Source organism: Capricornis sumatraensis, chromosome X, assembly GCF_032405125.1.
Source record: "Capricornis sumatraensis isolate serow.1 chromosome X, serow.2, whole genome shotgun sequence".
Classification (NCBI taxonomy): Eukaryota; Metazoa; Chordata; class Mammalia; order Artiodactyla; family Bovidae; genus Capricornis; species Capricornis sumatraensis.
In genome coordinates, this window is record NC_091092.1 from 65,570,005 (window position 1) to 65,596,261 (window position 26,257).

Consider the following 26,257-nt stretch of genomic DNA (forward strand, 5'->3'; position numbering starts at 1 on the left):
TATAAATTGTATAGTCAGGTATTCAAAAATAAAGCCACTGAGAAGTTAAATTAAGATGAGCCTCTTGGATTTTATTTTGGGTGGTTTTTTTTATTATTATTATTATACTAGTTTTATTTTAAAAACTGGCATATTTATAAAGGAATTTATTTAAAAATAAAGATCTCTCATGGTTAAAACATGTTAGAAGTAACATAACCTGAGAATTTCTACTCATAAAGTGAAATCCAATTAAAACCCAACATTATCAGCACTGAATTATAGATGCCGTTTTTCACTCCCCATGATGATTTTTTTTCTTCACAAAGAAGTGTAGTTCCTTCAAGTTTCTTCACTAAGTGTTTTATTTGGAATGACTATATACTAAACAAATATAGAATGAGAATCTCTAAAATATGTTTTATGTTGTTACTATCAGCAACCTGTAAATTTTATGGAAAGACTACTTGCATGCAAATACACATACCCTTCTCAAAATGCCAACAAATGAAAGAAGCGAAAAGGGGAGAAACGTTACAAATGGCTTTGATTTTAAGCTAAGCTCTATGTGTATACAGATTACTTGGAAATATTTGCTTCTTTATTTGAATGAGCAGTATTACCTTTTTCAAGTTATTGAATAACCTGACTTATCAGAATATAAAACAGATTTGGGGGAGGTATTCACCTTTTTCCCTTACTACAGGCAAAACCTAACCTAAAGCAACCATCACAACACCTAGTAGCCCTGAATATTCCTTATGTAATCATATCTAAGCATATAAATCTTTGTGACTTACGAAAATAAATTTTATGGCCAAATCACATTCAGCAGAGAAGCATCTAATTTGTGCTAAGCACTTTCACAGTCACTACATAGTTAAACACAACCATTATTTTCACATGTCACCGGATATAAAAAAGCTGAAAGAGAATGAAAATCTTCATTTACAGTAGGGGAGTGAGGTAAAGAGAGGTGACCTTAATTGCATGTAACATAGGAATAATAATAAAACTACTTCTTATTTACTGTGGAAAGGTTGATTAAGGTAACAATTATAAAATGCAACTGGCACTACCTAGTCTCCTTCAAAAGAATTATACTGCATATTCAATTCATGAAAAATGGTTGTATAACTTACATAACTAATGTTTGAGGCTTAAAATATGTGGGTACAGAGTAGGAACTTATTTAAAAAGAAACAAAGATGTTGACAGAGTAAAGAGTAACTTTCCAAACTTGACATATCCCAGAATCTAAAGATACAAATTAAGAAATAATGGAAAGTGGGACTGAACTAAGAGAAAACATTGATGATTACATTTCTTATTAGCCAATGAAGAGGGTAGAGTGGCCTTATCTTTCAACAGCACAGTTACACAGTCAGAAAAATTTTAAATTGAATTGTGTTTTTCCTCAAAATGTTATGGAAATTAGGTCTATGCATTATACATTGAAGGTGCAGAACGAGAAACAAATAAGAACTAGCCAAGCAGCTCCCAGATAAAATAACTTTTGCCATCATGTTACAAGTTGCACCTGAACTTTGAAACCTTTCTCTAAGAAAATAACTCAGAGTCACTGGAACAACTGATCAAACTAGGTCTTTTCAAAGTTGGAAAAAATCTTTTCAACAGCATTTTGAACAGAGAATTAATGACTTGTGGTTGACTGTTTCACCTGTAAAGGACTTAGCTTGTGGTTCTATTGAGATAATACTACTCCACATGGCTAAATTGTCTTTCAGCTGAAAAAAATCCAAGGAAGGTGCACTCACAGCTTATTTTATTATTAAACTTCATAAAGATGTTAACAAAACCGCTTGGTGATTTGTCTTAAAGGCCACAGTGAAACAGTATCAGAGCAAACAAGAGAACCAAGAGTGTTTCTCTCAAGCTTCTCTTTTAACTACAATAACCATATTAGTCAGACGTGCAGAAAAAAATAGGGTTCAAAAAGGAAGTAAATAAAACATACTACATTTTGTAAGACTGTAAATCAATCTCAAACAAAAAGTCTAAGGAGAAGGAAACAGAAGTTGGAAGTAGATCAAAAAGGTAAAATACTAGTAGAAATTATGGAATTATATCATGTTTGATGGCAGTCATTGTTATGAATCATTTCCATCCAATGATACTCCAAAGACCTACCACATTCAAACTTCTTTAGCGCTCAGAAAGAAAAATCCATGGGCATAACTTGCTCAAGAACTGTACTATATCCTCATGTTATAAAGTGAATATACAGCAAATGGAAATTGGTTCATTAATTCAAATGTCTGGTGACTTCAGAACCAGGCAGATGATAATGTGTTTCACTATCGGTCAGTCCTAAGTCACGTGTGGACTGTCTTGTAGTTTTACATCTTATTCTTAAGGTACTTTTATATCCTAATTTGTCAAAAACAGTCCTTTCTGATTTATGCCCACTGAATTGATGTAATTACTAGTAGAGGATCCTGTTTCACCTTCAGAAATCTTGCAGTTTGGAAGATAAATTATATGGCCTCCCTCTTAATATTTCATTGTTTTTGTTCTTTAGTCAGTAAGTCATCTCTGATTTTTCTGATTCCATGGACTGTAGCCCACCAGACTCTGTCCATGGGATTTTCCAGGCAAGAATATTGGGGTTGCTGGGGGATCTTCATGATGCAGGGATTTAACCCATATCTCTTGTGTTTCCTGCATTGGCAGGAGGATTCTTTATCACTGAGCCACCAGAGAAGCCCAAAGCCAATGTCTCAATGACCATATATAAATAGGTAGAATTATCTACTAAGGAAATAACTTCACTTACTCTTTTACCCAGCTATTAATCTTCTGACGCCATCATGATTATCTGGGTCATGAAGATCTTTTTTGTACAGTTCTTCTGTGTATTCTTGCCACCTCTTCTTAATATCTTCTGGTTCTGTTAGGTCCATACCATTTCTGTCCTTTATTGAGCCCATCTTTGCATGAAATGTTCCCTTGGTATCTCTCATTTTCTTGAAGAGACCTCTAGTCTTTCCCATTCTGTTCTTTTCCTCTATTTCTTTGCATTGATCGCTGAAGAAGACTTTCTTATCTCTTCTTGCTATTCTCAGGAACTCTGCATTCAGATGCTTATATCTTCCCTTTTCTCATTGGCTGTTCATTTCTCTTTTTTTCACATCTATTTATTTGTAAGGCCTCCCCAGACAGCCATTTTGCTTTTCTACATTTCTTTTCCATGGGGATGGTCTTGATCCCTGTCTCCTGGACAATGTTACGAACCTCATTCCATAGTTCATCAGGCATTCTATCTATCAGATCTAGGCCCTTAAATCTCTTTCTTACTTCCACTGTATAATCATAAGGGATTTGATTTAGGTCATACCTGAATGGTCTAGTGGTTCTCCCTACTTTCTTCAATTTGAGTCTGAATTTGGTAATAAGGACTTCATGATCTGAGCCACAGTCAGCTCCTGGTCTCGTTTTTATTGACTGTATAGAGCTTCTCCATCTTTGGCTGCAAAGAAATATAATCAATCTGATTTCGGTGTTGACCATCTGGTGATGTCCATGTGTAGAGTCTTCTCTTGTGTTGCTGGAAGAGGGTGTTTGCTATGACCAGTGCATTATCTTGGCAAAACTTTATTAGTCTTTGCCCTGCTTCATTCTGCATTCCAAGGCCAAATTTTCCTGTTTCTCCAGGTGTTTCTTGACTTTCGACTTTTGCATTCCAGTCCCCAATAATGAAAAGGACATCATTTTTGGGTGTTAGTTCTAAAAGATCTTGTAGGTCTTCATAGAACCATTCAACTTCAGCTTCTTCAGCGTTACTGATTGGGGCATAGACTTGGATAACTGTGATATTGAATGGTTTGCCTTGGAGACGAACAGAGATCATTCTGTCGTTTTTGAGACTGCACCCAAGTACTGCATTTCGGACTCTCTTCTTGACCATGATGGCTACTCCATTTCTTCTGAGGGATTCCTGCCTGCAGTAGTAGATATAATGGTCATCTGAGTTAAATTCACCCATTCCAGTCCATTTTAGTTCGTTGATTCCTAGAATGTCGACCTTCACACTTGCCTGCCTGGAGCCAGCGTCAGGAACTCCGCCCATGGCAAAGGTCATGACGAAGGAGGCTTCTGCATACGCAAAGGCAGAATCGATCCTCAGGAAACCCCCTGTTCCCGAGCATCTACCCCCAAAACCAGAATCTACCTACTTTACTGTTTCATGCTCTCACCTACACCTCTGACTTTATGGGGGGCTGTTCCCCACCAGTTCTCTCAGATAAGGAGTAAAATGCAGCTCCAGTCAATAAAAATTCCTGGGTGTGACAAGGCTGTCTCAGATCAAACTTCTCTGCTGGCAGACTAGTTTGTGAGACAGGATTATCCATACTCCTGCCACTATGCACATGATTGTTTACTACCTCTCAACCATAAACAGCACAGAGAGTTTGGAGTACTTTGAAAATCTTAAATAGCATAGGGCTTTTCTCATTGTTGAGTCAATGATTGCCGCCAGGCCTCCATATCCTTAGGCACCTGGGAATATATTAATCAATGTAATTGGAATATAGAAAAGGAAATATAGTAGTTTTTGATGTTAGCAATACTAGACCTTTTGAGTTAATGAATTTTCTCTTTTGTAATAGATCACTGTACTTTGTTATAAATCACTGTGTCCTTGCTATGCAAAAATGTAACTTTTTCACTATCTTAAGACTAAATAGATCTTAAGGGGAACATTGGTGAAGGGTTTTCATTTGTTGGGTTGATGTTTGCTGCTAAATCTCCATATTCCCTGCCCTTATAATGAATATAACTAGCATATAGGAGAAATAAGTATTAACCTTTAAGATTAATCATGTTAACCTTAGGTTAAATAAATTCCTTTCTTGATTCCCTGGTGGCTCAGAGGTTAAAGCGTATGCCTGCAATGCGGGAGACCTGGGTTCGATCCCTGGGTCGGGAAGATCCCCTGGAGAAGGAAATGGCAACCCACTCCAGTATTCTTGCCTGGAGAATCCCATGGACGGAGGAGCCTGGTGGGCTACAGTCCACGGGGTCGCAGAGTCAGACACGACTGAGCGACTTCACTCACTCACTCACTCACACCCTCACCCTATAGGAATGCAACTTTATTTGGAGGGTGGTGCCTGGTTTAAGAAAAAACACGCTTGGAAAAAATAAGGTTTTTGGTTATCAGACAGAAAGGATCATAAAATGTCAGCAGGCATCATGGCCAGAAAATGATGTAAAACCCCTAAGAGCTTTTTATATACATTTACGTGAAGCACCTGATTTTGATAAAGGTCAGGACTGCTGACCCCCGCGTGACTCTGTATTCATCCTTATGTATAACAAAAGGTATATAAGCAAACCTAAAAATAAAGAAATCTGATCAGTTTCTGGAAAGACTGATTTCCCTGTGTCATTCTCTCCCCTTCTGGCTGAATTCCCAGCTGGTACGTGGGTACTCATCAAGCCTGCTAATTCTGCCTGGGCTTCTAAGACTGGACCGGGGAGGCCTCAGTGCCTCCTCTCCTTTGGGAGAACGGAAAGACACCTGTGGCCTGCGTAGGTGGTGATTGGTATTCCTCGTAAACCAAGTTGTTCAGCCTATTTTTCTCCGCTAATTTTCTAATCTCTCTCTATCTGTAATTAAACATTTTTTTTTTCTAGGACACTGATTCCGTCCCCATCTTCGAATTACCCTGGATCCACTGGGGTTGGACCCCGCCACTTGCCATCTCTTGTTTGACCACTTCCAATTTGCCTTGATTCATGGACCTGACATTCCAGGTTCCTATGCAATATTGCTCTTTACAGCATCGGACCTTGCTTCTTATCACCAGTCACATCCACAGCTGGGTATTGTTTTTGCCTTGGCTCCATCTCTTCATTCTTTCTGGAGTTATTTCTCCACTAATCTTCAGTAGCATATTAGGTACCTACTGACCTGGAAAGTTCCTCTTTCAGTATCCTATCATTTTGCCTTTTCATACTGTTCATGGGGTTCTCAAGGCAAGAATACTGAAGTGGTTTGCCATTCCCTTTGCCAGTGGACGACATTCTGTCAGATCTCTTCAAGAAAATCAGACATACCAAGGGAACATTTCATGCAATGATGGGCTCGATAAAGGACAGAAATGGTATGGACCTAACAGAAGCAGAAGATATTAAGAAGAGGTGGCAAGAATACATGGAAGAACTGTACAAAAACAGATCTTCACGACCCAGATAATCATGATGGTGTGATCACTAACCTAGAGCCAGACATCCTGGAATGTGAAGTCAAGTGGGCCTTAGAAAGCATCACTATGAACAAAGCTAGTGGAAGTGATGGAATTCCAGTTGAGCTGTTTCAGATCCTGAAAGATGATGCTGTGAAAGTGCTGCACTCAGTATGCCAGCAAATTTGGAAAACTCAGCAGTGGCCACAGGACTGGAAAAGGGCAGTTTTCATTCCAATTCCAAAGAAAGGCAATGCCAAAGAATGCTTAAACTACCGCACAGTTGCACTCATCTCACATGCTAGTGAAGTAATGCTCAAAATTCTCCAAGCCAGGCTTCAGCAATACGTGAACTGTGAACTTCCTGATATTCAAGCTGGTTTTTGAAAAGGCAGAGGAACCAGAGATCAAATTGCCAATATCCACTGGATCATGGAAAAAGCAAGAGAGTTCCAGAAAAACATCTATTTCTGCTTTATTGACTATGCCAAAGCCTTTGACTGTGTGGATTGCAATAAACTGTGGAAAATTCTGAAAGAGATGGGAATACCAGACCACCTGACCTGCCTCTTGAGAAATCTGTATGCAGGTCAGGAAGCAACAGTTAGAACTGGACATGGAACAACAGACTGGTTCCAAATAGGAAAAGGAGTCCGTCAAAGCTGTATATTGTCACCTTGCTCATTTAACTTATATGCAGAGTACATCATGAGAAACCCTGGACTGGAAGAAACACAAGCTGGAACCAAGATTGCTGGGAGAAATATCAATAACCTCAGATATGCAGATGACAACACCCTTATGGTAGAAAGTGAAGAGGAGCTAAAAAGCCTCTTGATGAAAGTGAAAGAGGAGACTGAAAAAGTTGGCTTAAAGCTCAACATTCAGAAAACTAAGATCATGGCATCCGATCCCATCACTTCATGACAAATAGATGGGGAAACAGTGGAAACAGTGTCAGACCTTATTTTTTGGTGCTCCAAAATCACTGCAGATGGTGAGTGCAGCCATGAAATTAAAAGACGCTTACTCCTTGGAAGAAAACTTATGACCAACCTAGATAGTGTATTCAAAAGCAGAGACAATACTTTGCCGACTAAGATCCGTCTAGTCAAGGCTATGGTTTTTCCTGTGGTCAAGTATGGATGTGAGAGTTGGACTGTGAAGAAGGCAGAGCGCCGAAGAATTGATAGTTTTGAACTGTGGTGTTGGAGAAGACTCTTGAGAGTCCCTCGGACTGCAAGGAGATCCAACCAGTCCATTCTGAAGATCAACCCTGGGATTTCTTTGGAAGGAATGATGCTAAAGCTGAAACTCCAGTACTTTGGCCACCTCATGCGAAGAGTTGACTCATTGGAAAAGACTGATGCTGGGAGGGATTGGGGGCAGGAGGAGAAGGGGACGACAGAGGATGAGATGGCTGGATGGCATCACTGACTCGATGGACGTGAGTCTGGGTGAACTCCAGGAGTTGCTGATGGACAGGGAGGCCTGGTGTGCTGCAATTCATGGGGTCGCAAAGAGTCGGACACGACTGAGAAATTGTACTGAACTGAACTGATTCTTCTGACAGCAGTATGAATAGAGCATCAAACATTTTTTAAGCCAACATAATATGGTAAGACCACTGAGTATTACTACTCACAATTCAGCCACCACCAATTTTACACACTTAGCTCCCAATTTCCTTGCTGTAAAGTAATTAAGAGTGTCATACAATCTGACTGAATTCCAATAAATTCTTTTCTCATTACTTTTGTCAGAAAGAGATTTCATTCAGAAGGCTTCTGAAATGGTCTACAAAAAGTGAAATCACATGACAACAGTACCACCTATTCCTAGTACAATTAACCTCCTATGATATGGTTGCTGTATGCCTTACTGTTTAGGAAGCTGCTCACAGACCAATACAACTGACTAATTTTTCATGCTAAAAAGCAGAAGGACACTTGCTATCACTGGGCAGTGATACAGGTTGTATCAAATCATATTGAGAGCCAGATGTGACTTTGGACAGTGAACTTGGTCTCATTTGTCCCTTGGTTTTTGGAAGGAATGTATCTAGGAAGGTCAAAGCTATTTTTTTACACTTTAACCCTATAATACCTGAAAATTGAGCTACTTGTCACTCTATTATAAGGTTATGAGATTGACACCTTGTATCGGTAGAACGGGAGAGTTTTCATTGCCTTAAGTACTCAGATTATAATATGTTTGTTTACATAATTGTATGTATTTCTGTATATTACTATGAAGCCAGAAAAAGTATATTTGTGAATAGCTGTATTATGGAATGTGTGCATATATGTGCTGCATCCCTATTTCCAGGTTCATTGTTTTCCAACAAGAGACTGCCAGTAGCATCTATTATTTTATCTTCCGTGTGCAATCTCTACATGTCCCTCACAACCTGAATTCTCAAGAATAATCTTGTACAACAAAATCATTAAATGCTGAAAAATGTAAGTACACCAGTATATACATGATAAATTTCACGAGATTCCTTTTATAATCAATGTGATATATATTTGTAAACCTCAAAATCTGCATTTAAAATCAAAGGGATTTCATTTTTATTCAGCTTACAGGCAAATTGAAAGAAAGGACAAGAGAATTCCATGGACAGTGAAGCCTGGCAGGCTACAGTCCATGGGGTCACAAAGTTTGACATGACTGAGTGACTAACAAGGAGATTCTAATGTTAAAAAAATGAGATTATTCTTCTAATATAAATACATGGAAGACACTCTCACTGATTCTTATATTTTATAGGTAAATTTGAACATGCTCTAGTAAAGATACAGTGAACCTTCCTACACTGTTGGTGGGAGTGTAAATTGGTACAGCCACCATGGAAAATAGTTTGGATGTCCCTCAGAAAACTAAAAAGAATTGCCATATGATCCAGCAATCCCAGGATTGGGCATATACCCAGAGAAAATTGTATTTCCAAAGAGACATACACCTCAATGGTCATTTCAATAGCCAAGTTATTCACAATAACCAAGACACGGAAGCCATCAAAATATCCATGACAATAGAAAGGATAAAGAAGATGTGGTACACACATACAATGCAATAATACCTATCCTAAAAAATGAATGAAATTGTGCCATTTTCAGATATGTAGATGGACATAGAGATTGTCATACAGAGAGAAGTAAATGAGAAAGACAAATATCATATACTACCACTTATACATGAACTCTATAATAAAATTAGTACAGATGAATCTATTTCCAAAGCAGATACAGAGACACAGTCATAGAGAACAAACTTATGGACATCCAGGGGGGAAGGTTGGATAGATTGGGAGATTAGGATTGACGTATATTCACTACTATGCATAAAATATGTAACTAATGAGAACCTACTGTATGGCACAGGGAGGAAAAAAGAAGGTAAGATTTGTTTTTAGCACATATAAGTTAACCTTAAAAGTGCATTCCAATATACAGTGGGTACAGACAAATACCTAGACAAATTTTGATTCCACTTATACAAGGTACTTAAAATAGTCAAATTCCTAAAGGGAAAGTACATCAGTAGATGTCAGGGGCCATGATGGGGGTGGGGCGGGGAAGGGGGAATGGGGACTTAATGTTTAATGGGGACTTAATGTTTAATGGGGACAATGTTTCAGTTTCAGTTTAGTTCAGTCGCTCAGTCATGTCTGACTTTTTGCGACCCCAGGGACTGCAGCACGCCAGGCCTCCATGTCCATCACCAACTCCCGGAGTTTACTCAAACTCGTATCCATTGAGTCGGTGATGCCAGCCAACCATCTCACCCTCTGTCACCCCCTTCTTGTCCTGCCTTCAATCATTCCCAGCATCAGGGTCTTTTCAAATGAGTCAGTTCTTCGCATCAGGTGGCCAAAGTATTGGAGTTTCAGCTTCAAAATCAGTACTTCCAATGAATATTCAGGACTGATTTCCTTTAGGATGAACTGGTTGGATCTCCTTGCAGTCCAAGGGACTCTTAAGAGTCTTCTCCAACACCACAGTTCAAAAGCATCAATTCTTCAGCACTCACTTTTCTTTACAATCCAACTCTCACATCCATACATGACTGCTGGAAAAACCACAGCCTTGACTATGTTGGCAAAGTAATGTCTCTGCTTTTTAATATACTGTCTAGGTTGGTCATAGCTTTTCTTCCAAGGAGCAAGCATCTTTTAATTTCATGGCTGCAGTCACCATCTGCTGTGATTTTGTAGCCCAAGAAAATAAAGTCTGTCACCATTTCCATTGTTTCAGTGATGGGACTAGTTGCCATGATCTTAATTTTCTGAATGTTGAGCCAACTTTTTCACCCTCCTCTTTCACTTTCATCAAGAGGCTTTAGTTCTTCACTTTCTGCCATAAGGGTGGTGTTATCCGCATATCTGAGGTTATTGATATTTCTCTCGGCAAATTTGATTCCAGCTTGTGATTCTTCCAGTCCAGCGTTCCTCATGATGTACTCTGCATATAAGTTAAAGAAGCAGGGTGACAATATACAGCCTTGACGTACTCCTTTCCTGATTTGGAACCATTTTGTTGTTCCATGTCCAGTTCTAACTGTTGCTTCCTGACCTGCATACAGATTTCTCAGGAGGCAGGTCAGGTGGTTTGGTATTCCCATCTCTTTCAGAATTTTCCACACTTTGTGGTGATCCACACAGTCAAAGGCTTTGGCATAGTCAATAAAGCAGTAATAGATGTTTTTCTGGAACTCTCTTGCTTTTTTGATTATCCAGCGAATGTTAGCAATTTGATCTCTGATTCCTCTGCCTTTTCTAAAACAAGCTTGAACATCTGGAAGTTCACAGTTCACATACTGTTGAAGCCTGGCTTGGAGAATTTTGAGCATTACTTTACTAGTTTGTGAGATGAGTGCAATTGTGCATTAGTTTGAGAATTCTTTGGCATCAGTTTAGGAAAGTGAAAAATCAGGAAACGGATAATGGTAACAGTTGCACAACAATGTGAATGTACTTAGTACCACTGAACTGTACAGTTAAATATGATTAAAATAATACATTTTATATTATGTGACTTTCACCACAATAAAAAACTTTAAAAATAAAAAAGATTAAATTCTACATATAATTGGCATGCTACATTTGTCACAAATTATTTCAGTATGATGTATTAAGGGATTCCACATGACTTTTGCCAATAAGTTTTGCTTTCAAAAGTTATCTTAAATTTTTATTCTATTCAATATTTTAATTAAATAATTCCAAATTAGTATCAAACTATAATTAAAATTTAAATAATTAAACATGAAATCATTTTTGAAAGGACAATATTAAGACGGTGATGTGGTATCAACTTTCTATAACAGAAAGTTGACTAAACTACAAAGAAGTTCTAACTTACCCAATAAAGTTTGTGGTATAAACACTTTGTGGCGTATTACTTTATTATATGCAAACCAGGAGAAAAAAAAAATCACTGCAATGAATTCTTCTTTATTCTGCCTGTTTAGTTACTTCAAGCCTGACCTGCAGGGATCACATTCTCTAAAGCATGCCCATAGAAATGGGCAAAGTCAATTGTCTCATTTAGTTTTATTACATCCTTGATGTGTTACCTTCAATACTTTGTGCTACATGATAACCCTAAGCCTCAAATTAATTGTGTAATCATTGAAGATGATTTTTATATTTATCCTCTTTTGTGATGCCCTTTGTTTTTATTGATTCTTCTGCCCAACACCTCCAGTCTTTTAAATAATACATGCCTCCAATATTTATATAAATTAAAATGTTAACATGATTGAGAATTTAAAGTGTCAGTTCACTATAAATCCATCTTAAGACATGTTACATCTCAGGTTTGTAAATAAATGGTGCCACTACATCTTTCTTTGGCTAGTAAATTCAGCCTGACTGGTCAGTTTTACAATCATTTCCATAAAGTTTTGGAACTGGTCCTCAGTTGAAATTCCTTCTCATCTTGTTCAAAATTACATCAGTTGAAAGACACAATACATTGGGCTGCTTCCCAGTACAGTGTAGGTTTCCTCCATTTAGAAAAGTGTACTGACTCATCAGTAATTTAACCTATAGACATTTGAAGCTTGGAGAGTACCTCTATGGGGCTGTTGACCTTCAGTAACTGAAAGAACTGGAGTTCCAGGCTCTGTCAATATATATTTATCTTTCTCTTGGGACTATTACAACTGTGCAAGTAATGCCAACTTTGAAACTTCTACTGCAGGATTCACACAAATAAAGTTCCCTAAAGAAAACTGTAAAAATACCAAAATAGGATACCTAGATCTAAAAGGCACATTCCATTAAAAGATCAAAATGAAGTATTCTAAATATTAAAATCAACTATGAAAGCAATAAGCATATTATTTTTATGACCTACCAAGTTTCTCTTAAATATGAATCTGGGTATAACCCTATTAAACCAGAATCACAGAATTTGGAAATGCTAAATATTTCTGATTTTCCCAAAGGTTACCAATATCAAGAGCTTGGCTTGTTTTCTGGAGAACTAATTCTATTTCCCACAGTATCCTAACAATATAGTTTTCTAAAAAATCATCACTCTTATTACTTAACTTTATATAAAATCAACCTTTTGTTTTTAATCACAAGAAAATCTAAACAGTGATATGCTGAAACTTTTGTTAGCAATTTTCTGTGTTATCTAATGGAATATTTCTCTTGAAGGAGTCTTTTCCCCCTTATTAACCATAGTCTGTATTGTCAGTAGGTACCAAGTGGGAATATGTGTATTCTTTCAGGAGACTGACTTAGTATATAAAAATTTAAGTGTGTTAAATAGAGGTCAAAAGAGTAAGTTCAAATTGACTAAGTAAATTAGAACTGAGTTGTAACTAACAACCAGTAAGTAATAGAAATCTTAGGAGAGTTCTCTGGACATTCTATTCAAATAAAGTAGGAGATTTTAGAAAAAACAAAAAACAGAAATACCCATTCTTTTATAAACAAATGGAAAAGTAATGTATAGGGCTACTTAAAAGTAAAAGTGAAGTAATAAGACCTTTTGAAAGACAGACATAGCTATATATCATTGGTAAAAACATATAACTTATTTTTCTACAATTTTGTTTTCCTAAAATACATATACAGATAACTGGAGCAGTATAAAAAGGTCTACGAATGTTAAGAGAGACCTGACTATATAGTTTTTTAAAACCTCTCTATTATCAAATAATTGGTTTCCCTTTTGAGTGGTATGAGGTCATTTGCACATCCCCTCTTTGGATGTCATCTTTGTTACAGAGAGAAACGACCACTTGAAGTTGGGGAGAAACTCCTTTGTAGTCCTTTTAGTATTAAAATTCTTCAGTCGTTCCCCCACCCCAGAAAAAAAATGTTTGGAACAGATACAAAACCAAGAGTGACAGACTGATATATTGATAAAAGCTATCCTACTGAGAGTCTGGTGGTATTTACAATGTTAGGGAAAGGTTTTGTTCATTCAAAAAAAGGTTTTCAACTAATCTTACATGAAATAATCAAGTAAATATTTGCAGGGACTTTTCTCTGATGTACATTACCTCACTTGAGTTGACTTCTGAATTGATCCACACAATTCAACTCAACAGAAATCTAAATCTAGTTGTTATTCAATGGTACTGGTTTATGACAGTTTTACTCCATATCAGAAATGCAGATCACTCCAATTCTTTAATTAGGTGTCCAATTTCTCTCAATCCAAATTATCTTAGCAATGCTCACATAAGGTGGTTTTTCTCTCTCTCTCTGGTTATTGTTTTATCTCTATACTCTAGCTATTTTCAGAGAGTGACCTCTACAATAAATTTAACTTTCTTATCATTTATTCTTAAATTTTCCTTTAATCCAAGTTAAACTGTATCACTTTTTACTTTCCCCCCATTTTCCCCAAAATGCTCTCTCCAATTAAAATAATGTATTTAACATCATACTTATTATTTTAAGAAGGATAATTGAAAACACACTAAGCCTTTTTATAAAGCTATTTTAACAAAGGCATGATAAAATTTGAAGCAGTATATCTTAGGTTTACATTAAAATTCAGTGATTCTGGGGAATATAATGAAAAGTGTAAAAATACCTCTATTTTACTCAAAACCCCCTACATTTTAGGATGTACTTTTCTTACTGCTTATAACATTGCCAAATTCAATTGTACACTCATTCTGTATTCCTTACTTTCTTCTGCCTACCAATTCCTACTCATCTCTCAGAGATCAGCTTCTATGCAATTCTCATCAATAACAAGTCCATTGAACAAACATATATTGAGGTTCTATTATGTGATAGGCACTGGTGATGGTGGTAGTTTAGTCGCTAAGTCGTGTCCAACTCTTGCAACTGCATGGACTGTAGCCTGCCAGGCTCCTCTGTCCATGGGATTTCCCAGGCAAGAATACTAGAGTGGGTTGCCATTTCCTTCTCCAAGTAATCTTCCTGAACCAGGGATTGAACGCATGTCTCCTGCACTGCAAGTGGTCTTCTGCACTGCAGCAGATTCTGTACTGACCAAGACACCAAGGAAGCCCAGACATCTATCTAAATATTTATTTGATTTATCTTGATGCTTTTTTAAAAAAGCAGAGCTATTTCACTCTTTGGGGAACCTATAAGCACCCAAAAAGGATATATGTATTCACTCACATGTTTAAAGTGAAACAGATGAAATCTGCACAGTCAAATCAAATGGAAAACTATACTTCAAATGCTGTTGAGTCTACACCATATATTCCTATCATCGAAATGTAATGATGAACTTGACAAGAATGATTATCAATAAGAGTTAGAAGAAAACTTGCTAAAATATGTGCAAATGTAAACAGTGAAAAGATTTTTATGTTCTCATGTTTTGAAGCATCAGAATAAATTGACTACTGAGGAAATAACCTTATAAGTTTATAGAAAAATTTGACCTGAAACTAATCCAACTTGTAACTAACCATGTCTTGTAATCCAAATGACTTTAACAGGTGCTGGCAAATTACATGTGATTCATAATTCCTTCATATAGAGTGAGGTATTCACAAGTGTTGCTGTTGTTCACTCACTAAGTCACGTCAGACTCTTTGTGATCCCATTGACTACAGCAAGTAATCCTGGCTTGCTGCAGTCCATGTGGTTGTAAAGAGTCAGACACGAATGAGCAACTGAATTGAACTGAAACCACACCTTTGACTTCCATCCTTGATAAAGCCTCGGTATTAATTTTGAGGAATCATCATTGTTTTGTTTTGTAAACTTATTCTTAAAAAATTATATCTATTATTACTGTATATCTGGCTCAGGTAGCTTTGAATAATAAGGTAAATTTGCACCTAGAAATAACAGTCACTAAGGAGTATTATTTATCACTAGTATATTATGAGGCCCTCAGTTAAGCTTCACTTTCTACTTGCCATGTGAAAGGGTCAAACTGTGAAAATTTTCAAATTGTGAAAGGGATCAAAACTGAAAGGGATCAAATAATTTAATTTGCACACTAGCTTTTCTCAAGCAAGTTAAGAAATGAGATTATTGTATTTCCATTACATGAATATAGCAATAAAATCTATTATGACATTTCCACACATGATTAAATGAACTTGACCCAGCTCGTTTCATTCACAGAGCTGAAATCATTAGTTTCCTTGAAAAAAGTTTTCTTATGTTTTCTAGTCATCTTTTTTCCCTGCCAATTTTTCTCATCCACTACTGTTTCCACAAGTACATTTTGGCTGAGAAATCAACTGGTAACTTTATGGGAGTTCCCTGGAATGTTATATGGTGCTTTTTTCTTGCTGTTTTTAAGATTTTTGTTGTTGCTGTTGTTGTTTTTAATTTTTGTCATTTTGATTACTACATGTCTCGGCTTGTTCCTCCTTGGGTTTACCCTGCCTGGAACTCTGTGCTTCCTGGAATAGAATGACTGTTTCCTTTCCTATGTTAGTGGAGTTTTCAGCTATTATCTCTTCAAATATTTTCTCCTTCTGAATGACCTCAATTGTTTTGGTGTCAGAGTTTAACTTGGCAGACTGTGGTCTGTGACATGAATGTAATAAACACTTGTTTTACCTATATTAGCCACGAAGACAATATATGGTTAAATTTAGGTCTACAATGAATTGAACTATAATATTTAGTGCCAAAAAATGGAGGAAGATGCTTAACATTCTAAGCCAGTAATGGTTTTAAAACATCAATACAATGAATATGAACAATCTATATTTGGCACATTACTGTAAGGACTTTCTCATAGCACTAATAATATAAGAATTGCAGAACATAATGGTTGAAAGTGATCTTAAAACCACTGATGCTGACCACATTTTACAAATGAGGCAAATGAGGCCTAAAATGACAATGAATGAACTAATGACACACAGGAAGAACTGACATGAAAAAACATATGAAATAAACTTTGAGCAGGCATTCCATCATTAGTCTCCACTTCACATTGTTGAATCACTCACTTGTGTCCAACTCTTTCCGATCCCATGGACTGCAGCATGCCAGGCTTCCCTGTCCTTCACCATCTCCCGGAGCTTGCTAAAATTCATGTCCACTGTGTCAGTAATGCCATCCAAACATCTCATCCTCTGTCATCCCTTGCTCCTTCTGCCTTCAATCTTTCCTAGCATCAGGGTCTTTTCTAGGCTATTCACATCAGATGGCCACAGTATTGGAGCTTCAGCTTCAGCATCAGTCCTTCCAATGAACATTAAGGGTTGATTTTCTTTAGGATTAACTGGTTTGTACTCCTTGCTGTCCAAGGCTCTCTCAAGCGTATTCTCCAACACCATAGTTCAAAAGCACCAGTTCTTCAGCATTCAACCTTCTCTCTCCAACTCTCTCCAACTTCTCCCCAACTCTCACATCCATACATAACTACTGGAAAAACCATAGTTTTGACTATATGCACCTTTGTCGGCAAAGTAACATCTCTACTCTTTAATACACTGTCTAGTTCTGTCATAACCATTCTTGCAAGGAGAAAGTATTTTTAATTTCATGGTTGCAGTACCATCTGCAGTGATTTTGCAACCCAAGAAAATAAAGTCTGTCACTGTTTCCATTGTTTCCCCATCGATTTGCCATGCAGTGATGGGACTAGCTGCCATGATCTTCATTTTTTAAATGCTGAGTTTATGCCAGCTTTTTCACTCTCCTTGTTCACCTTCATCAAGAGGTTTTTAAATTCCCCTTTGCTTTCTGCCATCAGGGTGGTGTCATCTGCATACCTGAGCTTATTGATATTTCTCCCAGCAATCTTGATTCCAGCTTGTGCTTCATCCAGCCTAGCATTTCACATGATGTACTCTGTATATAAGTTAAATAAGCAGGGTGACAGTATACAGCCTGCCTTGATGTACTCCTTTCCCAATTTGGAACCAGTTCATTGTTCTACATCTGGTTCTAACTATTGCTTCTTGATTTGTATACAGGTTTTGCAGGAGGCAGGTAAAGTGATCTGGTATTCCCATATCTTGAAGAATTTTCCACAGTTTGTTGTGATTTACACAGTCAAAGGCTTTGGTATAGTCAACAAAGCAGAAGTAGATATTTATTTCTGGAACTCTCTTGCTTTTTTGATGATCCAGTGGATGTTGGCAATTGATCTCTGGTTCCTCTGCCTTTTCTAAATCCAGCCTGAACATCTGGAAGTTCTTAGTTAACCTACTTTTGAAGCCTGGCTTGGAGAATTTTCAGCATTACTTTGCTAGCATGTGAGATGAGTAAAATTGTGCAGTAGTGTGAACATTCTTCGGCATTTCCCTTCTTTGGGATTGGAATGAAAACTGACTTTTACCAGTCCTGTGGCCACTGCTGAGTTTTCCAAATGTGCTGACATATTGAGTGCAGCACTTTCACAGCATCATCTTTTAGGATATGAAATAGCTCAGCTAGAATTCCATCACTTCCACTAGCTTTGTTTGTAGTGATGCTTCTTAAGGCTTCCTATGTACTTCAGGCAATGATTTTCAAGAAATAAATATAATATTTTAAAAGAATCAATAACTTTTGAAAATTTTCAGATTTTCCCATATCAAACAGTGAAGACAGTCTTCAGATGCTTATATTTAAATGAATAGATCATTACCTTCACAGACCTTCATATGAACATGCAACAGTATAGGAATTTCTAGTGAAATGTTTATCTCAATTTGATTTATAGAAGTTAGTGAAATATTCTCTAAAATTTGTTATTGTTGTTGTTCAGTCACTAAGTTGTTTCTGACTCTTTCCGACTCTATGGACTGCAGCACACCAGGCTTCCCTGTCCTTCACTATCTCCCAGAGTTTGCTCAAACTCATGTTCATTGAGTCAGTGATGCCAACCGACCATCTCATCCTGTGTTGCCCCTTCTCCTCCTGCCTTCAAGGTTTCCCAGTACCAGAGTCTTTTCCAATGAGTAGTCTCTTAGCATCCAGTGGCCAAAGTATTGGAGTTTCTGCTTCAGCATCAGTCCTTCTAAAGAATATTCAAATTGATTCCCTTTAGGACTGACAGATTTGATCTCCTTGCTGTCCAAGAGGCTCTAAAGAGTCTTCTCCAGCACCATGGTTCAAAAGCATCAATTCTTCTGTACTCAGCCTTCTTTATGATGCAACTCTCACATGACTACTGGAAAAACCATGGCTTTGACCATACAAACCTTTGTCAGCAAAGTGATGTCTCTGCTTTTTTATCGGACTCTAAAATTTAGATACTGAATATTATCTATCTATCTATCTATCTATATATATATATATATATATACACACACGCAGAAGGTCTAATCCACAGTAATCAGTGACACATTCCATTCAAAACTTACAAATTAAAGACAAGGCTAATCATTAGTATAAATTCATGATTATTTATCAATATAAAGATAATCAAATAATCAAATTAATTTAAATTTGGCTTTAAATGTTTAGAAAATCTAATTTAGAAAGTAGTCTAAGCTGCATCATTATGCGTATTTCAGACTACTATATAAATTATTTTTTCATCCAAAGAAGATATTGAATATCACCAACAAAAAAGGAAAAGTTAGTTCAATATCCCATAAAATATTTTTAGAGATAAACATATAGTTTTCAAATATTAGTAACTGATAGTTATATGATACTATTAAAGGTCAGGAAATTTTATCTATTTTTACATGGATAATACAATTTATTCTTTATAACTCCATAAGGAAGGAAGCACAGAATGTGTTAAAAAAAAAAAAAAAAAAACCTGAGAAGCAGAGAAGCAACATGCCCAAACTCATATTGCAAGTTAAAAACAAAGCCAACACCCAACTTTATGCAGTCTGTTTCAGAACCTACACTTTTGCTATTAAGCTATGGTGCCTCCAGATCATGCTACAAATTTATATGAAATACACTGCATGAATCACTGCATGAAGCTGTATAATAGAGTAAAATCATATACTTTGATTTATCAATTGTCGTTTTCCTTTTTATTTTTAAAATTTCAGTGTCCTCAGTTCAGTTCAGTCGCTCAGTCGTGTCCGACTCAGTGTCCTAGTGGCCTTCAAAATCAGCCAAGTCTTATTTCTTCATCCTATGGATGAGAAAACTAGAAGTGTCTGGAACTTAATTGCTTAAAATCATCTCACTAACTATAGTTGAATTTACCCTACCATCAATCCTTGTTTCCTACAGAGTTAAGATAGATTGGATATGAAAACAAAATCTAATAGATTTATTCTAGAACAGTCCTAGTCAGTGTTATCCCCAGACCAGTGGCAACAACATCTCCTGGAAAATTAGAAAAAAGAATTCTTGATCTCATGGGAAACCTACCAAATCAGAAAGAAAGGTTGGGGCTCAGTAATCTGTGTTTTAACAAGACCTCCAGGGGTTTCTGATTCATGATGATTTGAAAACTTGGCCTAAAACCTACTTTTCCTCTAAACTCAATCCATAGCCTTGGACAACTTAATTTTGTTAGTTGAAATCCCATGAGTTTTACAGACAGAATAACAAGCTATCCCTTTCTTCTACTCACACAGATACAAATTTTATTTTTACATATACAGATTTACATTATGCTATTTACATTATATGCATAGATAACATGATCATATGTATAATTATAACTAATTAATATCTATATAATATACATAAATATATATGATGTTATTTACATATACTGTATAGATAGTTCTGCCAGACCCTAGACACATTTCCATTCTAATCTCCATGCTCATCTACCTTTATAAAGAAAATTTCTCCTCTACCAAAGTTCCTTGTTAAGAAAGTATAATGCTTCCTCTTTTTCTCATATCTCAACATCTGTGGATAACACTGTATCAGGCACCAATTCTTTCATAAGATGTAAAATTACTAGACTACCAATCACTCTAAGAAATGTATTAACTAAAGAAATAGAATGCACAATTAATACTTTGTTTATTCTTTGATTTTATAGTGTGTACAAATGTGCTGATTCAAAATATTGGTTCAAAGACAGGACATGTCCATAAAATTACCTTAACTCAGATACTCCTTCTTCAAAAGATAATGCAGTAATATTAGTGTAATTCTGTTTCAAGGTTGAATTAAAAAAAAAAAAACTCTAATTACCAAAGATAATTTTGCCTTTGTTCTAGGCAAGTCGGTCAGCAACTGAAAGGCAGATAAAAGTGGTAACAAGTCTTTTAAAATACAGAATGACACTAGTCTTTTAGAAAGTTAATATGATGTGCCCTATTGGAGGTAAACAAAGGTCCATCTAGCCAAGGCTATGGTTTTTCCAGTAGTCATGTGTGAATGTGAGAGTTGGACTATAAAGAAAGCTGAGTGCTGAAGAACTGACGCTTTTGAGCTGTGGTGTTGGAGAAGATTCTTCAGAGTCCCTTGGACTGCAAGGAGATCCAACTGGTCCATCTTAAAGGAAATCAGTCCTGAATATTCATTTGATGGACTGATGCTGAAGCTGAAACTCCAGTACTTTGGCCATCGAATTTGAAGATCTGATGCACTGGAAAAGACACTGATGCTGGGAAAGACTGAAGGCAGGAAGAGAAGGGGAAAGACAGAGGATGAGATGGTTGGATGGCATCACCGACTCAATGGAAATGAGTCTGAGTCAACTCTGGGAGTTGGTGATGGAGAGGGAGGCCTGGCGTGCTGCAGTCCATGGGGTCCCAAAGAGTCAGACACGACTGACCGACTGAACTGAACTGAATTGGAGGTAAATATAAATGTCCCCTTAAGAGAAGGAGACCCTACACTCTAGGAAGATTGAGAGAATCTGTTTCACCACTCATTCCTCCCACAGTAGTGTTGACTATGTGTGTTCATTTACAAAAGGAACTGCATCTATTGAAACATGGAAGTACAAGGAACTGTTAACACTCACTGTCCATAATATGCACGGATCTCTGCATATTCCAATGCTGAGCTTATCATGTAATACTTTAGGTTCAGATGGCTTTGGATCTAATGACCATGGATATTATCCACCCCTTTTCATCTCCTCATGTGCCTATCTGACTAGAGATATTAGTTATACCCCTCTTATTATCTTATCCCCAGTTTTGTACTTCAGCAAAAGTCATGATAAAAGATATTTTCCAGAGAGAGCTGAGAACTTGGGAATTCTTTTTCTCCAGTTCAAAAGAAACCTTTACAGTGAGGGACAAGTCTATACAGCACAGTGCCATGAACTATTAAAATGGGACATTAAGGTTCTGGTCCCATTTTCAGGCAAGTCATAGATCTTTAAGGGTTAAAGGACATAATCTATCAAGTCAACAAACAAATTAAAAGAGGCTTAGAGAGATTAGTTTAATCTAGTCACATGACCTGAACATGCAGCAGAAACCACATCTAATGTTCAGCCCACCAATCCTTTTATAGCACCATAATGTCTCTGTTTCAACAATATTCCCATTTTTATAAAAATAGATATTTATGAAAAGATTTTTATAGTGTTATACAAATGGACAAGCATAGTAACTCACTGTTGGTTAAATTGTAAGAGAACAGTTTGTGACATCCTTAGATTTTCCAACTAGAATAAATAAGTAATTTTAAAAAAAGCTGTTGAACTTGAACTATTTAATTTAAACTGTATTGGAAAGAACTACTAGAGATAATGACCCTTTTAATATAGAGGGTTTAATATTGCAGTTTCTCCAATAAAATGCTGACTATTTCTGACCTATCTAACAAAAATTAAATTTGCAAAAACTTAGTAAATAAAATGGCAGGTGAGCTGATTTAACTCACTTGAGAAAAGAAGCTCCTAAAGCAAAGTCTCACAACAAATGTGCATAAATATCTATTCGTAAAAGTCTATCATAACTGCCAGAAATGGGCAATTCAACGTACTGAATGCATATGAAAAAAACTATAGCTTTTTGATTCAGTATTCTATGATAGGTTTTATTTTTCTCTTTTTAGCATTGAAAAAATATTGTAATAAATGAGCTTATATTCAGTGTCCATACAAAATATTATCATTTCAAATTTAATAAGCATATTTGACATTATTACCAATACTTTTGGAATAAAGTTTGGTAATAAGAATTACTAATTTTTTTTTCTGGCAGTGCTGAGTGGCTTGAATCCTGGCCACAGCACTAAAAGCAAAAATCCTATCTACTAAGCCTCCAAGAAATTCCCAAGACTTAATAATTTTAACCAGCTAACATTAATATATTCAAGTTATTTTGTCCTCAGCAGAAATATAACTAGTTTCTTAGTGCTGTTTCTGTAAAAGAATCATATCCAAAATTTGGAAAGATCAAATTTTGCATCAATGTCACAAATGAATATGGTGAATTCAGGAGACCTCAGTTCGATCCCTGGGTTGGGAAGATCCCCTGGAGAAAGAAATGACAACCCACTCCACTATTCTTCCTGGAGACTCCCATGGACAGAGGAGCCTGGAAGGCTACAGTTTATAGGATCACAAAGAATCAGACATGACTGAGCAAATAACAAACACACACAAAAACTACATTCAGAAAATTTTATTTCCATCTGACTGATTGCAAGAGAAAAGAAAATTCTTTAGGTTTTTAAAATATTATTCAACAATTTATGACTTCTTTATAAAATTATTCTATACTTAGCATGTTAACAATCGATTACCTCTTGAATTTTATATCCAAAAATCTGAAAGAGATATAAGTTTGGAGGCAATGAGGGATTGCACCCCTCTAATTCAACCCCTCATTCAATCCCAGGGGATGGATCCCTGGGTTGGGAAGATTCCCTGGAGGAAGAAATGGCAACTCATTCCGGAATTCCTGCCTGGAGAATCCCATGGAGAGAAGAGCCTAGCAGGCTACAGTCCATAGGTTTACAAAGAAGTTGAACATGACTGAGCATTTATACAGGGAAGAGAATAAAGCTCTCTCTATCCTAATCAAAAGAGCTGCACCTAATTGTTCTTCAAATGCCTTTATTTTTTATTATTATTATTATTTTTTACTTTATTTTACTTTACAATACTGTATTGGTTTTGCCATACATTGACATGAATCCGTCAAGGTGTACATGAGTTCCCAATCATGAACCCCCCTCCCACCTCCCACCCCATATCATCTCTCTGGATCCTTTAAAGGTCCCAGACTGGGTTTCTACCTGATGTAAGCCATTTGATTTGTACTTACTGAATAGTCATGGTTAGCAACCTCTTAGAGTCACTCAAGAGAATGAACTACAAAGACACTGGCATCCTGCTGGCAGCCTGGAATGAAGCTAAACATTCTCATTCAATGATATTCCCAAAGTCAGGACACCATTTTTAGTAGCTTGAACTATCACAAGCAAGGAGAGACAAGCCTTCCTTGGTGATCAATGTAAAGAAATAGAGGAAAACAACAGAATGGGAAAAACTAGAGATCTCTTCAAGAAAATCAGACATGCCAAGGGAACATTTCATGTAAAAATGGGCACAATAAAGGACAGAAATGGTTTATATCTAATAGAAGCAGAAGATATTAAGAAGACGTGGCAAGAATACACAGAACTATACAAAAAAGATCTTCATGACCCAGATAACCATGATGGTGTGATCACTTACCTACAGCCAGACATCCTGGAATGCGAGGTCGAGTGGGCCTTAGGAAGCATCACTATGAACAAAGCTAGTGGAGGTGATGGAATTCCAGTGGAGCTATTTCAAATCCTAAAAGATGATGCTGTAAAAGTGCTGTACCCAATATGCCAGCAAATTTGGAAAACTCAGCAGTAGCCACAGGACTGGAAAAGGTCAGTTTTCATTCCAATCTCAAAGAAAGGCAATGCCATAGAATGCTCAAACTACTGTACAACTGCACTCATCTCACAAGCTAGTAAAGCAATTCTCAAAATTCTCCAAGCCAGGCTTCAACAGTACGGGAACCCTCAACTTCCAGATATTCAAGCTGGATTTAGAAAAGGCAGAGGAACAAGAGATCAAATTGACACCATCTGTTGGATAATAGAAAAAGCAAGAGTAGCAGAAAAACATCTACTTCTGCTTTCTTGATTATGCCAAAGCCTTTGACTCTGTGTGGATTACAGCAAACTATGGAAAATTCAAAAGATGGGAATACTAGACCACCTTGCCTGCTTCCAGAGAAATCTGTATGAAGGTCAAGAAGCAACAGTTAGAACCAGACATGGAGTATCAGACTGGTTCCAAATTGGAAAAGGAGTACATAAAGGCTGTATATTGTCACCTGCTTATTTAACTTATGCAGACTACATCATATGAAATGCTGGGCTGGATGAATCATAAGCTGGAATCAAGATTGCTGAGAGAAATATCAATAACCTCAGATACACAGATGACATCACCCTTATGGCAGAGAATGAATAGGAAATGAAGAGCCTCTTGATGAAAGTGAAAGAGGAGAGTAAAAAAGCTGGCTTAAAACTCAACATTTAAAAAATGAAAATCATGGCATGCAGTCCCATCAGTTAATGGAAAAAAGATGGGGAAACAATGGAAACAGTGACAGACTTCATTTTCTTAGGCTCCAAAATCACTGCAGATGGTGACTCCAGCCATGAAATTAAAAGATGCTTGCTCCTTGGAAGAAAAGCTATGACCAACCTAGATAGCATATTAAAAAGCACAGACATTACTTTGTCAACAAAGGCCCACCTAGTCAAAGCTACAGTTTTTCCAGTAGTCATGTATAGATGTGAGAGTTGGATTATAAAGAAAGCTGGGGGGGGAGGGGGGCGGGAGGACAGTCCTAAGATGGCAGAGGAATAGGGCTGGGAGACCACTTTCTCCCCAACAAGTTCATCAAAAGAACATTTGAACACTGAGCAAATTCCAGAAAACAACTTCTGAATGCTGGCAGAGGACATCAGGCACCCAGAAAAGTAGCCCATTGTCTTTGAAAGGACGTAGGAAAAAATGTAAACATAAAAAAAGAGGCAAAAGAGGTAGGGATGGAGATCCGTCCCGGGAAGGGAGTCTTAAAAAAGAGAGAAGTTTCCAAGCACCAGGAAACTCTCACTGGCAAGTCTGAGGCAAGACTTGGAACCTCAGAGAACAACATAATCGAGAGGAAAAATAAATAAAAAATTAAAACCCACAGATTACATGCCCAACACTAACTCCCAGCGGAGAAGCAGCACAGACTCCGCATCCAACACTAGCAAGTGGGGGCTGGGCAGGGAGGTGCAGGCTGCATTGTTTAGAGTAAGGACCAGGCCTGAATGCCCCGAGGGCAATCTGAGGGAAACAACTTGAGATAGCAAACCAGACTATGGGATAGCTATCCCACAAAAAGCCCTAGTGGCTCAACTGTTAAAGTATCTGCCTGCAGTGTGGGAGACCTGGGTTTGATATCTGGGTTGGGAAGATCCCCTGGCGAAGGGAACAGCTACCCACTCCAGTATTCTGATCTGGAGAATTCCATGGACTAGACAGAGTCCACGGAGTCACAAAGAGTCGGAAATGACTGAGTGACTTTAACTTCACTTCAAGACACCACCTGGCCCACTCACTGAACAAAAAACTGAGTAGAGCTAGCCGGCTGCAGACCAGCCCATCCCTCAGTGGAGTCAGGCAGGTGAGAGCAGCCAGAGCTGGAAGGGGGCAATCGTGGCCCCAGAGAGGCATCATCTGCCAAAATACAAGCATGCTTCATTG

At 37.2% G+C, this 26,257-nt stretch overlaps 1 protein-coding gene across 1 annotated transcript in view; it reads right to left on the minus strand.

Moving 5' to 3' along the window:
- The window catches only part of DACH2 (dachshund family transcription factor 2), a 986,384-nt gene that overhangs the window by 829,725 nt on the left and 130,402 nt on the right, over window positions 1-26,257 (minus strand). The window lies entirely within an intron of this gene.